The 16,446-nt window shown below is 36.7% G+C and overlaps 1 protein-coding gene and 1 pseudogene across 5 annotated transcripts in view; both read right to left on the bottom strand.

Moving 5' to 3' along the window:
* CTNNA3 (catenin alpha 3) overlaps window positions 1-16,446 on the bottom strand; it is a 1,779,313-nt gene that overhangs the window by 1,729,374 nt on the left and 33,493 nt on the right. The window contains exon 1 of one of the 5 annotated variants that reach the window (XM_021074383.1): window positions 14,964-15,139. The exons of 3 other annotated variants lie outside the window; for them this stretch is intronic. The gene's annotated coding sequence lies outside the window, so the exon portion shown is untranslated. Of the gene's footprint in view, window positions 1-13,448; window positions 13,775-14,963; window positions 15,140-16,446 lie in introns of those variants that run through there. One more of the 5 variants, XM_021074382.1, reaches the window with a different exon arrangement.
* On the bottom strand, window positions 2,695-4,096 carry LOC110256884 (annotated as a pseudogene).

Genomic DNA, 16,446 nt, shown 5'->3' on the forward strand with positions numbered 1-16,446 from the left:
AATTCCATACATAGCAAAAACTTTTAAATTCTGAGAAAAGGTATGAGTGTATTTATGAATAATAATTTAAGTATAAAGTTCTTTTTAATCAGGCAAAACATCCAGAAACCACAAAGGGGAGGTTTAAAAATCTGGATACAAAAATATTTTTATTTTCTGTATAATTTAAAAATAAAACATAAAAGTAAAAAAACAAACAACAAATTGGAGGAAATACTTACAGTGTATTTAACAGATAAAAAACTAATTTGCTTCATTTACTATGGGGGAATAAAAAGAAAAAAATGAGTATTGTAAGTCCTTGACAGAACAGTCAAGCAAGAAAAAGAAATAAAAGACATCAGGTTTGGAAAGGAAGAAGTAAAACTGTCCCTATTTGCAAATGACATGATTTTATGTATTTAAAAATCCTTTTGATGCTAAGAAAAACTGTTATATTTAATCAATAAATTCAATAAAGTTGCAAGGTACAAAATTAACATACAAAAATCAGTACCATTCCTATACACTAACAATGAATTATCTGAAAAAGAAGTAAAGAAAACAATTCCATTTACATTAGCATGAAAAACAATAAAATATTTGCTAATAAACCTACCAAAGAAACTGAAAGATCTCTACTCTGAAAACACAAATTGAAAGAAAAAAAAAAAGGTACAAATAAGTGGAAAGGTATTCCATGTCCACAGATGAGAGGAATTAATATTGTTAAAATGTCAATACTACCAAAAGCCATCTGTAGATTCAATGCAATTCCTATTAATGTTCTGATGGCCATACTTTACAGAAGTAGAAAAAACAAGCCTAAAGTTTATATGGAACCACAAAAGATTCCAAATAGCCAAAATAATCCTAAGGAAAAAAAACAAAGTTGGAGGCATCACACTTCCTGATTGCAAGTTACACTGTAAAGCTATGGTATAGAAACAAAAATAGTAATTTTAATAAGTAATAAAAACAGTATGGTACTGACATAAAAACAAATAGATCAGGAGTTCCCATGTGGAGTAGCAGGTTGAAGATCTGGTGTCACTGAAGTGCCTCAGGTAGCTGCTGTGGTGTGGGTTTGATCCCTGACCTGAGAACTTCTGCATGCCTTGGATGTGGCCAAAAAAAAAAAAACAAAAAACAAACAGAAAAACCAATAGATCAAAGGGACAGAATCAAGAGCCCAGAAATATACTCAAGCATATGCAATCAACTAATATTTGACAAGGGAGCAAAATACTCAATGGATAAGTGTCTCTTCAATAAATGGTGTTGAGAAAATTGAATATTCACATGTAAGGGAATAAAATTAGACCCCTATCTTACATCACTTAGAAAAAAATTAACTCAAAATTGATTAAAGATTTAAATAATCAATTCTAGAAGAAAACATAGGCAATAAGCTCTTTGACGTCAGTCTCAGTAATTTTTTCAGACACATCTCCTCAGGCAAGGTAAACAAAAGCAAAAATAAACAAATGGAAAAAAAAACAAATGGGACTATATCAAACTAAAAAACTTCTGCACAGCAAAAGAAAAGAACCAATGGATAAAGTGAAAAGACAACATACAGAATGGGGAAAAATACTTATCAACCATATATTCAATAAAGGACTAATATCCAAAGTAAATAAAAAACTCATACAACTCAATGGCAAATAATAATCATAACCCAATTAAATACAAGCAAAAGATTTAAATACACATTTTTCCAAAGACAATATACAAATGGCCAATAGGTACATGAAAAGATGCTCTATACCACTAGTCATTAGAGAAATGTAATTCAAAGCCACAATGAGATATCACCTCACACCTGTTAGAACAGCCATAATAAAAAAGACAAGATAACAAGTGTTGGCAAGGATGTGGAAAAAAGGGGAACCCTTGTGCACTGTCTTGGTGAGATTTTAAAATGATATGGCCACTGTAGAAAACAATATGGAGGTTCCTCGAAAAATTATAAATAGAGCTACCATAGGATCCACCAATTCTACTTCTGGGAATAAACCCAAAGGAGAAAAAAACACTAACTCAAAAAGATATCTGTCCCCCCATATTCACAGCAGCATTATTTACAAGAGTCAAGACATGGAGAAAACTTAAGTGTCTATCAATGGATGAATAAAGAAATTGTAGCATATACATACTATATAATGGAATATTCAGCCATTTAAAAAAAGCAAGTAATACTGCCATTTTTTTCTTGTCTTTTTAGGGCCCTACCCATGGCATATGGACATTCCCAGGCTAGGGGTCAAATCATAGCTATGGCCACTGGCTTACGCCACAGCCACACCAGATCCGAGCTGTATCTCTAACCTACACCACAGTTTGTGCCAATGCCAGATCCTTAACCCACTGAGCAAGGCCAGGAATCGAACCTGTGTCCTCACAGATGCTAGTCAGATTTGTTTCTGCTGCACCACGATGGGAACTCCAATCCTGCCATTTATAAAAACATGGATGGAATTTGAGGGCATTAGGCTGTGAAATAAGTCAAAGACATATATTGTATAATCTCATTCATACATGCAATCTTAAAAAAAAAAAAAGCCACACTCAGGAAAAGAGACTATATTTGTGCTTACCAGAGCTAAGGGTGGAGGGGAGGGAGAATTGGAGGAATATGGTAGAAAAGGAACAAACTTCCAAACTTAATTTAAATAAGTACATGGGATGTAATGTACAACATGATGACCCTGATTAACACTGCTGTATGACATATATGAAAGTTAAGAGAGTAAATCTTTTTTTTTAACAGAAAATTTTATTTTCGTTTATTTCATTTAACATAATTTCAAAGTGGGTCTGTGCTCTAAGATGAGCAAAAGAACAGATATCCTAAATTTCATCAAAAGCTTTCTTTCACACTGGTCCTCTGAGTAAGGAATGGGGTTTCAGGGGCCCCAATGGTGACACCTAACATTTTATACTTGCAGATTTTACCTAGAGATATGGAAAGAAGAGAGACCAACAAACAAGCATCAACCTGCATGAGGGAACTATGTTAGTAAATTCGTGTGTTACACACTACCCACCTCTTAAGGGTCATAGCAATAATGACTGATTTTTCTCTCTGCAGAGTCTAGTGCATTTTTTTGTTTGTTTTAAGTAAGATGTCAGAAAATGTGAAAATGCTGTACGTGTTTATCTTAATACACAAAAAATAGTGGTAAGTTTAAAAAGTCTCCATGAGTCCAAGTGGGGCCATGACTACTGTGGACGGGGTTTACTCAATACACTAATTCCAAGTTTGGCAACCATCAGCCAATTGGCACCTACAACCAAGCCCACAGGCATACATTTTCCAGAGTGGTAGAATCTCATTCTCATAATGCCAGCCAAGGTTCCAGATGTATCTAAGAAAACCCAAATGTTTCCTGGATCCTGAGACAGCCAATAGGCCCCCAGGCCTGCTAAGCCACTGAAGAAGAGTGCAGTCACCAGGGACAGGACACTACCTGCTTTTGCATAGCCAATGATCCAATCAGAAACAACCAATGCTGCATAACCAAAGCCAATCCAAAATAAGGGCACTAAGGGACCAGAGTCCTTCTGCATTGTTCTCTTTCACTCGCACAGACTGAAGATTACACCAGGGCTGTACCTCCTTCCCAAAGATCTGCACTGGCCAATGGGAGCACACAGCCATGAGTCGAAAGAGTAAATCTTAAGAGTTCTCATTAGATGGGGAAAAAATTTGTTTCTTCTTTTGACTTTTTTTTATTGTATCTACATGAAATTATGAATGTTAACTAAACTTACTGCAGTAATCATTTTACAAGACAGTTGACCCTTGAACAACATTGACCCTCCAAACAGTTAAAAATCTGTATATAATTTATAATTGCCATTCATCTATGTGGCTCGTTTGTATCTACAGTCTGCTTTTGAAGATTCAACCGACCTCAGATTGTATAGTACTATTACATGAAAAAAAAAATCTGTTTATAAGTGAACTGTGCCATTCAATCCACGTTGTTTAAGGGTTAACTATATACGTAAGTTAAACCATTATGCTGTACACCTTAAACTTATTCAGTGATGTATGCCCATTATATCTCAATAAAATTGGAAAAGAAAATAAGAAAAGAAAATATGGGCAAAGGATATGAAAAAGCAGTTTATGTAAAAAGGAATACAATGGGCTAAAAAGTACTTTAAAAATGCTCAACCTTACTATTAATTAAATGCAAATCAAAAGAACAAGATAACCTTTTCATCTATCACTGTCAAAAGTGAAAAAAAAATTGAAAATTTATCAATTCCAGGTTGTTTCATAACCTTTTTTATTAGAGTATAGTTGATTTACAATATTGTGCTAATTTCTGTTGTACAGTAAAGCAGCTTAGTTACACACATATATACATTCTTTTCTTTAATATTCCTATCCAACTTGTGATGACAGAACATGATGGAAGATAATATGTGAAAAAGAATGCATATATATATGTGACTGGGTCACTTTGTTGTACCATAGGAATTGACAAAACATTGTAAATCAACTATACTAAAAATTTGTTAAAAATAGGAGTTACCGTCGTAGCGCAGTGGTTAATGAATCCGACTAGGAACCATGAGGTTGCAGGTTCGGTCCCTGCCCTTGCTCAGTGGGTTAACAATCCGACCTTGCCGTGAGCTGTGGTATAGGTTGCAGATGTGGCTCGGATCCCTCGTTGCTGTGGCTATAGCTCCAATTCAACCCCTAGCCTGGGAACCCCCATATGCCACGGGAGCAGCCCAAGAAATAGAAAAAAAAAAAAAGATAAAAAAAATTTGTTAAAAATTTTAAAATAGGAGCTCCTGTCATGGCTCAGTGGTTAACAAACCCAACTAGCATCCATGAGAACATGGGCTCAATCCCTGGCCTCGCTCCTGGGTTAAGGATCCAGCATTGCCATGAGCTATGGTGTACGTCACAGACGCAGCTTGGATCCAGCATTGCTGTGGCTCTGGCATAGGCTGGCCACTACAGCTCAGATTGGACCCTTAGCCTGGGAACCTCCATATGCCACAGGGGCGGTCCTAAAAAGACAAAAAAAAAAGTTGTAATAACAATATTCCCTTACCTTACAGTTTATTCCAGGGGAATGGATAAAGTTCCCTGTACTGTGGAGAGACCTCATAGTCTATCCATTCTAAATATAAGAGTTTGCATCTACTACCCTCAAATTTCCAGTCCATCCCTCTCCCTCCTACCTCCCCCTTGGCAACCACAAGTCTGTTTTCTATGTCTACAAATCTATTTCTGTTTTGCAGATAGGTTCATTTGTGCTATACTTTAGATTCCACATGTAAGTGATATCATATGTATCTTTCTCTTTCTGACTTAACTTCACTTAGTATGATAATCTCTAATTGCATCCATGTTGCTGCAAATGGCATTATTTCATTCTTTTTATGGCTGAGTAGTATTCCATATTTGTACTCTATCTTCTCTATCCATTCATCTGTCAATATACATTCAGGTTGTTTCCAAGTCCTGCTATTGTGAATAGTGCTGCAATGAATATTGGGATGCAAGTATCCCCTTGAATCCTTGTTTTACCTGGGTATATGAAAATTTTTAATAGAGTATCATCAGTACTGGTAAGAGGTAAGAACATAACCTCTCAGCATACTCTCCATGTTGGTAGAAAGTATAAACTGATATGAACTTCTTGAAGAGAAATATGCTGACAGGTCTCAAATTTTAAAATATACTTAGTCTAATCTTTTGGTTGATACTTCCAATTAAAGGTAATACTTATTAAATCTTAAAATGAACATTCCTTTTGACCCATGAATCCTATTTCAATGAATTTATCTTAAACATATATTCATAAAAATTCTTTAGGATACATGAATAAGTATATGCATTATGACAGAGAAACATAAAAATATAGAAAATAACAAACATATCCATCAATATAGAACCAGCTAAGTGAATTATACAGCATCCATATAGTAAACACTATAGGATGTAGTAGAATGAGGTAGATCTACATGAATTGCTATGCATCTGTCTTAACTAAATGTAACTATCATAATTCAGAAAGGAGGGTGGGCACAAGTTGCAAATCAATACACATAACATTACGCCTTTTTTTGTGACCTAATTCAGAGTTCTGTAAATTAGCAGGAAGAGCAAAATATATGGATATTGCAGAGGCAACCAGCAGCACCTATCACAGATCATTTGATTCTTAAAACTAGGATTCTTTTGTTACTCCATAATGGGAAAATAGAACTGCTTAGTCTAACAAAATAGGTAGTTAATGCTATAAATTTCCATGGAAACATGATTTATGAGCTCCAGCCCTAGACTAAAGACAGACCCTGGTACTTCTGGAGAATCACAGAGGGGCAGGCTTTACTTCTAACTCTCCCTTCATTCTCATCCAAACACACACACATATACACACACACACACACACACACATACTAGAAAGGAACCACCACAAGGGCAGGGCTTTAATTTGGTTCACTAGTATCTATCCCCAGCACATAGAATAATGTCTGGTACACAGTTATCTAGAAAGAGTAAATAATTCCAAAGCCAACATTGCAATAAAGTCAATGTAGCCCTATGGGAAATTCTGCCTCTCAGTCATTCTACAGGTTCACAATCAGCAAACCCGGGGTCTCTTTGCATTGATGCTATTTCCAGGAGCCTCATCAACTGAAGCCTGGTAATTCATTTATTACCTAGTTAATTGTACACATTTCATCCCAACTCTCTACCCTATATGCATATAAAAAGAGAAGACAAATGCTTCTATGGTGTAATCTAAGCAATACTACTCAAAGCCTATGATGAGATAAGAAGCTTTGCACCAGAATGTAAAACAATGACTGCTTCCTTCATCTAGAAAGTCTTGCTACACAGTCTTAGGGTGCAGATGATTTACACTCTGGTACAAACTCCATACCTCCTTTAGCAGAGCAGTAATAGATGAAGAACTGCTGATCATATTTTGAATAGCACTAATATAAAATAGGGCCTAAAGTAAACAAGTTCCAATACTTGAGAATCTCTCTTTGTGCTAAATAAACATTGCCTTTTTCATCAAATTTATTTCACCATTTATGGAGGGACCTGAAGCAGCACAGACATACCAGTTATAAGAATGAAAAGCAATTCTCAACAAAATCTTAGCCAACCGAATCCAACAACATATCAAAAAAATCATACACCATGACCAGGTTGGGTTCATCCCAGGTTCACAAGGATGGTTCAACATATGCAAATCAATCAACGTCATACACCACATTAACAAAAGAAAAGTCAAAAATCATATGATCATCTCAATAGACGCAGAAAAAGCATTTGACAAAGTCCAACATCCATTCATGATCAAGACCCTCGCCAAAGTGGGTATAGAGGGAACATTCCTGAATATAATCAAAGCCATTTATGATAAACCCACAGCAAATATAACACTCAATGGGGAAAAACTGAAAGCCTTCTCACTCAAATCTGGAACAAGACGGGGATGCCCACTCTCACCACTGCTATTCAACACAGTTTTGGAAGTCCTAGCCACAGCAATTAGGCAAACAAAGAAATAAAAGGCATCCATATAGGAAGAGAAGAGATCAAACTGTCACTGTATGCAGATGACATGATACTATACATAGAAAACCCTAAGGACTCAACCCAAAAACTACTTGAACTGATTAATAAATTCAGGAAAGTAGTAGGATATAAGGTTAACATTCAGCAGTCAGTCACATTTCTGTATACCAGCAATGAAATATTAGAAAAGGATATATTAGAAAAGGAATAGAAAAATACAATACCTTTTAAAATTGCACCTCACAAAATCAAATACCTCTGAATAAACCTGACCAAGGAGGTAAAGGACCTATATGCCGAGAACTATAAAACTTTAATCAAAGAAATCAAAGAAGATGTAAAGAAATGGAAAGATATTTCATGTTAATGGCTTAGAAAAATCAATATTGTAAAAATGGCCATACTAGCCAAAGCAATCTACAGATTCAATGCAATCCCTATCAAATGACCCATGACATTTTTCACACAACTAGAACAAACAATCCAAACATTTATATGGAACAACAAAAGGCCCAGAATTGCCAAAGCAATCCTGAGAAACAAAAACCAAGCAGGGGGCATAACTCTCCCAGACTTCAAAAAATATTACAGAAAAAAAAAAGGGAAAAAAAAAAAAAGAAAAAAAGAAGAAGAAAAAAAATATTACAAAGCCACAGTCATCAAAACAGTGTGGTACTGGTACCAAAACAGACAGACAGACCAATGGAACAGAATAGAGGACCCAGAAATAAACCCTGACACCTATGGTCAATTAATCTTTGACAAGGGAGGCAAGAACATAAAATGGGAAAAAGAAAGCCTATTCAGCAAGCATTGCTGGGAAACCTGGACAGCTGCATGCAAAGCAATGAAACTAGAACACACCCTCACACCATGCACAAAAATAAACTCCAAATGGCTGAAAGACTTAAATATACGACAGGACACCATCAAACTTCTAGAAGAAAACATAGGCAAAACACTCTCTGACATCAACATCATGAATATTTTCTCAGGTCAGTCTCCCAAAGCAATAGAAATTAGAGCAAAAATAAACCCATGGGACCTCATCAAACTGAAAAGCTTTTGCACAGCAAAGGAAACCAAAAAGAAAACAAAAAGACAATTTACAGAATGGGAGAAAATAGTGTCAAATGATGCAACCGACAAGGGCTTAATCTCTAGAATATATAAGCAACTTATACAACCCAACAGCAAAAAAGCCAATCAATCAATGGAAAAATGGGCAAAAGACCTGAATACACTGTTCTCCAAGGAAGATATACAGATGGCCAGCAAACACATGAGAAAATGCTCAACATCACTGATCATAAGAGAAAGGCAAATCAAAACTACCATGACATAACCACCTCACACCAGTCAGAATGGCCATCATTAATAAGTCCACAAATAACAAGTGCTGGAGGGGCTGTGGAGAAAAGGGAACCCTCCTGCACTGTTGGTGGGAATGTAAACTGGTACAGCCACTATGGAGAACAGTTTGGAGATACCTTAGAAATCTATACATAAAACTTCCATATGACCCCGCAATCCCACTCTTGGGCATCTATCCGGACAAAACTCTACTTAAAAGAGACACATGCACCCGCATGTTCATTGCAGCACTATTCACAATAGCCAAGACATGGAAACAACCCAAATGTCCATCGACAGATGATTGGATTCGGAAGAGGTGGTATATATACACAATGGAATACTACTCAGCCATAAAAAAGAATGACATAATGCCATTTGCAGCAACATGGATGGAACTAGAGAATCTCATACTGAGTGAAATGAGCCAGAAAGACAAAGACAAATACCATATGATATCACTTATAACTGGAATCTAATATCCAGCACAAATGAACATCTCCTCAGAAAAGAAAATCATGGACTTGGAGAAGAGACTTGTGGCTGCCTGATGGGAAGGGGAGGGAGTGGGAGGGATGGGGAGCTTGGGTTTATCAGACACAATTTAGAGTAGATTAACAAGGAGATCCTGCTAAATAGCATTGAGAACTTTGTCTAGATATTCATGTTGCAACAGAACAAAGGGTGGGGGAAAAAATGTAATTGTAATGTATACATGTAAGGATAACTTGATCCCCTTGCTGTACAGTGGGAAAATAAATTTAAAAAAAAAGAATGAAAAGCAGGAAAAAGAAGTGAGGGAGTGGGGGTATCAAATAAATTTGACCTAATTTACAATTTTACACATAGGAACCTAAAGTCATTTCTCAGAGCCTGTAACTAGTGATTAAATTGGTAGCAGATTACTGGCTGCATCCCAGACAGCAATAATGTAGTTAAAAATAGTAATTAAGCATGTGAAAATCAGGTGCAACAGCTAATAGTAATGTTCATTTTTTAAAAATTTTATAGTCTCAAATATCTGTCACTTCCCACTACATGTACAACTTGGCTAAACTCAGGAGTTCCACCCCACAATACCATGTCACTTAAAATTGAGTAGCCAAACAAGATTTAGAAAATCATGCTTTTTGAGTCTCTAGACTAACATTCCCATGAGCCAATGATCCATAAATAAACACTATTTTTAAGTCTTCATTACGAAGCACATAGTTTCTCTTCAGGCAAGATTGGGCTGCCAACTTCTCTACTTAAGTCTTAATCCTTTCTATTCCAGAGAAAAAAAATAGAAACATGCAAACAGAAGTTCAGAGGGAATAAAAAATGGAACTCCTATCCCTCCATAGCTATGGTCTTTCTCTAAATATTACTGGAAAAATAAAATTCCACAATTAAAAAAATACTTAATACAGAAAGGATATATTCTTTAAGAATTCACAACCCTATACCTCACCTCCCACAAATACAGATACCTCTACTCTTTCCCCTTAGATTTCTCTGTACCAGCCACCACCTCCAAAAATCAAATAGTTTTACTTCACACCAATTTCTTAGCGTCTTCTATGTTCTATTTCTACAACCAAATTCCCATGTTCGATAATAACAGAATTAAAAGTTCATAGCTTTCCTGGCTTCCCCCCTACCCAGAAGTGATTCTATTCTCATGTGTCCCTAAGCAGAAAATCCCATTCTGAATCTCTGCTTCTGCATGTGCCCTCTATCCTTTTTCTTTCCACTTTGCTACCTACAAATTTTCTCCAAATAATTTTAATTTCCACAAACTTTATTATAAAACATTTATTCTCTTAGTTCTACAATTTCTTTGTCACAGTTGGATCATTAAATTCATATAAACAGAATGATATTTACATGATATTCTAATAAAAATTTATAAATTCTATTATTCTAAAGTCCAAAGTAATGTAAATAGTCAATAATAGTGTCAGTTTCAAGCAATGATGAAACATTTTTAACATATTGCTTGGTTGAAATTTTGTAAGTATAAGAGATTCTGTCCTGGGTTGAAAGAGATTCTGTCCACAGGTTGAAATTCTGTAAGTAGAAGAGATTCTGTCCTGGAGCTCCTACTGTGGTGCAGTGGGTTAAGAATCCAACTGCAGCAGCCTAGGTAGTTGTGGAAGCACAGGTTCAATCTCTGGCCCGCATAGTAAGTTAAAGGACTCAGCACTGCCACAGCTATGGCAGAGGTGGAAGCTGTAACTTGGATTCAACCCCTGGCCTAGGAACTTCCATATGCCATGGGTGCAGCCACAAAAAAAAAGAAGAAGAAGAAGAGATTTTGTCCTACAAAATACTAAGTATATGTTATCTATGTGCCTGATAACTATATCTTACATCTCACAGATGCTCAATAAATATTTCCTTTAGTAGACAAGAAATTTTACTTCTTGAAAGAAAAACAATAAAAACTCATCTTCTTAAAAATCACAGTCTTTGCCTTCAACTCTAATGCCCTCTAATCCAACAAATCCACACTTAAGAATAGAACTTAAGGAAATGACCTTTAAAATAGATAAATGAATAAATAAATAAAGGCACACACTCACAGTTGCACCTAGATGTTCTTTCTTTTTTTTAAGGGCCGCACCTGCAGCATATAGAGGTTGCCAGGCTAGGGGTCAAATAGGAGCTGTAGCCACCGGCCTACCCCACAGCCACAGCAATGCCAGATCCGAGCTGCATCTGCAGCTTACACCACAGCTCACAGCAACACCAGATCCTTAACCCACTGAGCAAGTCCAGGGATTGAACCTGCATCCTCATGGATACACGTCATATTCATTTCCACTGAGCCATGACAGGAACTCCTAGATGTTCAACAATGGTTAATAGAATTACATCTACTCACTTGGAAGAATGTTAGACAGCAATCTAAAATAACATCTGTATAGAATAGGTAATATTATAAGGAAAGGGTTTTGATAAAGTTTAAAGGAAAAAGCAAATTTCCAAGTTTTATCTACAGTATTATTGCAATTCATTTTAAAGCTGTACAGGAAAAAAAGACTCAAGAAAATGCAGCAATGAGATTACAGATAATTTTTTTCTATGCTTTCAAAATTCCTACAATGAGCTCATATTACTTCTATAATGAAAAGAAAGTTTTACTATAAAAATCCCTATATTCTGGAGTTCCCATCATGGCGCAGTGGTTAACGAATCTGACTGGGAACCACGAGGTTGCGGGTTCGATCTCTGGCCTTGCTCAGTGGGTTAACGATCTGGCGTTGCCGTGAGCTGTGGTGTAGGTTGCAGATGCGGCTCGGATCCTGCGTTGCTGTGGCTCCGGCGTAGGCCAGTGGCTACAGCTCCGATTCAACCCCTAGCCTGGGAATCTCCATATGCTTCAGGAGCAGCCCTAGAAAAGGCAAAAAGACAAAAAAAAAAAAAAAACAAAAAAAAAAAAAACCTGTATTTTACTCAAATAAGAAGGAAGACACAGACTTTGCATAAGAAGCAACAAATGGAAATAGCTCTATCTATACTGTCTGTATTTGGGGTTCTCCACTTAACAAATTTGTGCTATGCTACTACTGAGGTAATTTTGGGGGGGGGGTAGGTAGTGAAATTTTAATAGTACATCCAAATATGCCACTCAAATTTAACTGTTGATAATCTACATCTCCAAATCACAATTATTCTCAATATGCTGACATTTAGTCTGTCTAAAAATGCTAGCCACAAACCCAAGACCAAGGCTAATTTGAAATCCTATTGTTCCCACACGTGTGTTTTAGGCGAAGCATTGGATTTCACATATCTGGAGAAGTGTGGCAATTGCCTGTGTTAGTGCTGTACATCAATGACTCAAAACTTCTACAGCCCATTGACTTAAATTCTTTTCTTGTTTCCATTTGCACTTATTCCTTCCAGTTCTGTCCTTAGTGTAACTCGCAGTTACTCAGACACCATCAGATAGTGACATTTTCTTTAATGATCATTACTTTCCATATTCATCTCATATAGTGTGATTTTCACTTGGTTATAAATGGTGGTAAATACTGTTCTGAGAGATTTCTCAACCTCCAAATATTACCACCAATCATAGAACAAATGCATAAGACAAATATTAAACTCAAAAATTAAGGCTTTTGCTGCCATTTCATTTTTAAAATCTTCCATTTATTATGAACAAGCTTTTGGTTGTACCCCTCAAATATTGTGCCCCAGCCCCATGTCAAAGCACAAGCATCCAGGCCATATCTTATCTTTTCCTGCACAGGATCCCAACCGGCTTTTTATAGCCAGAAACTCTCTGAATGCAAAGCACGACCTTGGCTACTAGCTTTCCCTGGCACTAGTTTGAAAGTTATTTATAACTTTAAAATTAGCATGAAAGCCTATATTTCTCACCATAACTAGTCAAAACAGTCCAGTTTTATATAATAATGTGGTGTTCTTCAATTCAGAAGAAAAGCCCACATTTTCAACCTATGATATACAACTAAGCAGAGCAATTTCAACGCAGAAACAAGAATCACTGAAGTCCAGCTCCTTCCTCTTTTTACAAACTTAATACTCTTACCTTTCTGTTGCTTTCTATAAAGCAATGTGTTTCAGATCCGGCTCTTGTAGAGAATTTTCCAAAAAGAGTTTGAGAGAGGGAAAAAAAAAGACTTCTTGGTTAGCCACAGAGTTAGAGAGTACCAAATCAAGAGGCAGTGACAGTGGGGCAGTCACTTTAGCCGAGTGTCATTCACCCAGGATGAGAATGAAGGGGGAGGTTACAAACTAGGGTGGGTGGTATCTAATCCTGAACTGCTAGTCACTGACCTCACTGACAACTTGTTACTGAAAATACTTTGTTGAAAAAGGCCAGACACATACTTTGCCTAGAGATCTACAAACATAGCTGTCAGGAAGTTCTAAAACAGTTAGATCTGCATTTCTCTAGTCCCTTTCCAAAATAAAGACCTCTTACATCTAATTAAAGCTGAAGGCTGGAATTATTGAGAGTGAAAAATGATAAAGCAGGGATAATAGGAGCCCAGGAAATCCACACATCAAAAAAATCGATTATATAAAATTCCATGTCTTCAGTACCACAGAATGATATGTCACATCTGAAATCATGTTTTTCCTCTGAAATCTTGTCTCACACCCTTGCACCAGGAAGCACACTCTACGCTCCCTGAATTTATGTAGAGCCACATAATTATCAATAAAGAATGTAAAATGAAAATTCACCAAAAACGCCACAGGTGGAATCATTATTAAAGTCACCAGTCTTTTCCAACAAAATTTCTTTTGCTATGGCTATTTTTTTTTTCATATTTCCTCTTCCCTTTTTCGATCCCCTCTCCCTCAATATCTTAACATTCACTACAACAATCCTTGCATACCCCTGCCTTACGCTTTATCGCTTTATCTGTTCCTTGTCACCCTACTTGAACTTGTACCGTATTTCCTTAGGCATTACGACTTTTGTAACTTTCTTCTGACAGCTTCTAAAACTGTAGGTGGTAACCGCCCCTAAAATAGAACTATTCATTTGAGTTTGGGCATTCCTGTTCTTAAAAGGCTGAATTCAAAAATTTTAAACGGCATTTATTTATTAGCTCCCCAGGCACTCTTAGAACAAATATTAGGGAGCTGAGAGGAAAAGAGAGGGTCTAGAGATTGTCAGAAAGAATCAATTATGAAGGAAGTTTCATGTTACGTGATTTCTAGGGAAACATGTGAAATAACTATTTTTATACAGCTTCCTTTAAAATGTGTTTAATTGATATTACATTTATCTAAAGATTCTTAATTGCTAAGTGTCCTCCCCAGATTTTTTTAAAAGCGTCTTTTTCCCCTTGGAGAATCTAGGAATAGTCTCTTTCACAGTGAAAACAAAGAGTAAGTTTTATGTCTCTCAATCCATCTTTTCCTGAATAAAGAAATCACTTGACACTTGCAAAATAGAAGTTTTTGTTTTAGAGCTTTAATAATGAATGTTTTCTAAACAGAGACTATTAAGTTGAGCCCAAGATTAGATATACAAATTCTATGCTGAGCCAGCCTACCCTCACTTTAAAATCACAAATAAGTTACTTACCTGCTCTGTACCTCTCCTTTCCATCTGCAAAATGGAGATGAAAACCACAACTGTTTCCATCTACTTTTCAGGGAATGTGTGAATTAAATGGATAAAATCTGAAGTGCTTCAAAGTACACTGAACTCCTCAGAGATGCAATACAAATGCAATTACAGCACTTGGTGTTATCAAAACAATTAAATATTATAAATATGTGAAACATAATTTTAAAGAGCTCTGTAGAGTTTCTTTTTTTGGTTTTTTTTTTTAATTCCCTCATAAAAATGTCTGCAGCCTCTAAGGCAGGTTTTAGCTGAAGTATTTCCCACTCTAGCCACAAGAGGTCCTCCTCCTAGCAATTCAAATCACGTCGGATTTGATGAGCAGAGGCCCCATAGTTCTCTGTATTTATGTCGGTTGGCTGACAGAAAACACAGATCACCTATGTCAAATTTCCATAGCTAACTATAGGGTAGCAAACAAAACCGGAAAAATCTGGCTTTCTCTGGGTGATCACTGAAGCATGCTGAACACTAAATAGTTCCTGTAAACTACATAGCCGCTGCATTTTGCACCCTGGCTCCCTTCCAGATTTTCACAGTAATTCCATCTTGTCGCCTTGCCCAGTCTTGTTCAGTATTTATTCCCCTTCCCTATTTACTTGTTTCCTTTATACTTTTCAAACTTTAAAATTTTGGCTCACATTCCTCTCACAAGCAAACAAAGGTTAGGGATGGAGGAGCTGAAGAAAACCAAAGAGAGAAGAGAGAATAAATCAGGGCCGGTGCAGAAATCTTCCTGAGATAATCAAATGTGTCTTTGGTGTCAGGGCAGGTCCCAGACAATTCACTCAACCACATGTACTGCGGAGCTCGCTGATGCAGAGCCCTGTGCTGAGGACCAGCTAGAAGATTCGAGGCACAGAAGGGAGACCTCCAAAAAGAAAATAACTCTATCCCTAGCAGCAGTCCCTCTTGGAAAATAAAATAATTTTCTGAACAGCTATAACACCTTTTTAGGATGAGGCTTCAAGCTAAGAATAATTTCAGTTTGTAATAATTAAAATTACTTCATTCCAAAAATGTGTGATAAATAGTTGTTGAGGGTTTTAGGTGAAGCTAAATGAATCTGTTCCTGTTTCAAGGTCTGTGTACTGTAGTAAAAAAAATGTTTCCTACTCTCCCTTCCCATCCACCCAGTTACTAGCTACTAACCAACTCTCCTGCCTCATCACAGAAAGAAGCCATCTTGGAAGATCTCCCTTATCTTCTCATCATCAAATCCACCAAACCACTGGCCAAGCCCTATATTCTCTGTCTTCTCTCTTATTACAATTCAAGCTGTACCCTTGCTCCTACGAAAGACTAATCTCTCCTCTTCTGCTCTGGATCCCTCTTTCTCCCACTTTCTCAAGGACTTTGCTCCTTCATTATCATCTCTTGTACTGCATTATCGCCTCTTCTCTAGTGACCAAAAGTCAGGAGTTCTCTTGAGGCTCAAGGG

This window comes from Sus scrofa, chromosome 14, assembly GCF_000003025.6.
Source record: "Sus scrofa isolate TJ Tabasco breed Duroc chromosome 14, Sscrofa11.1, whole genome shotgun sequence".
Taxonomy (NCBI): domain Eukaryota; kingdom Metazoa; phylum Chordata; class Mammalia; order Artiodactyla; family Suidae; genus Sus; species Sus scrofa.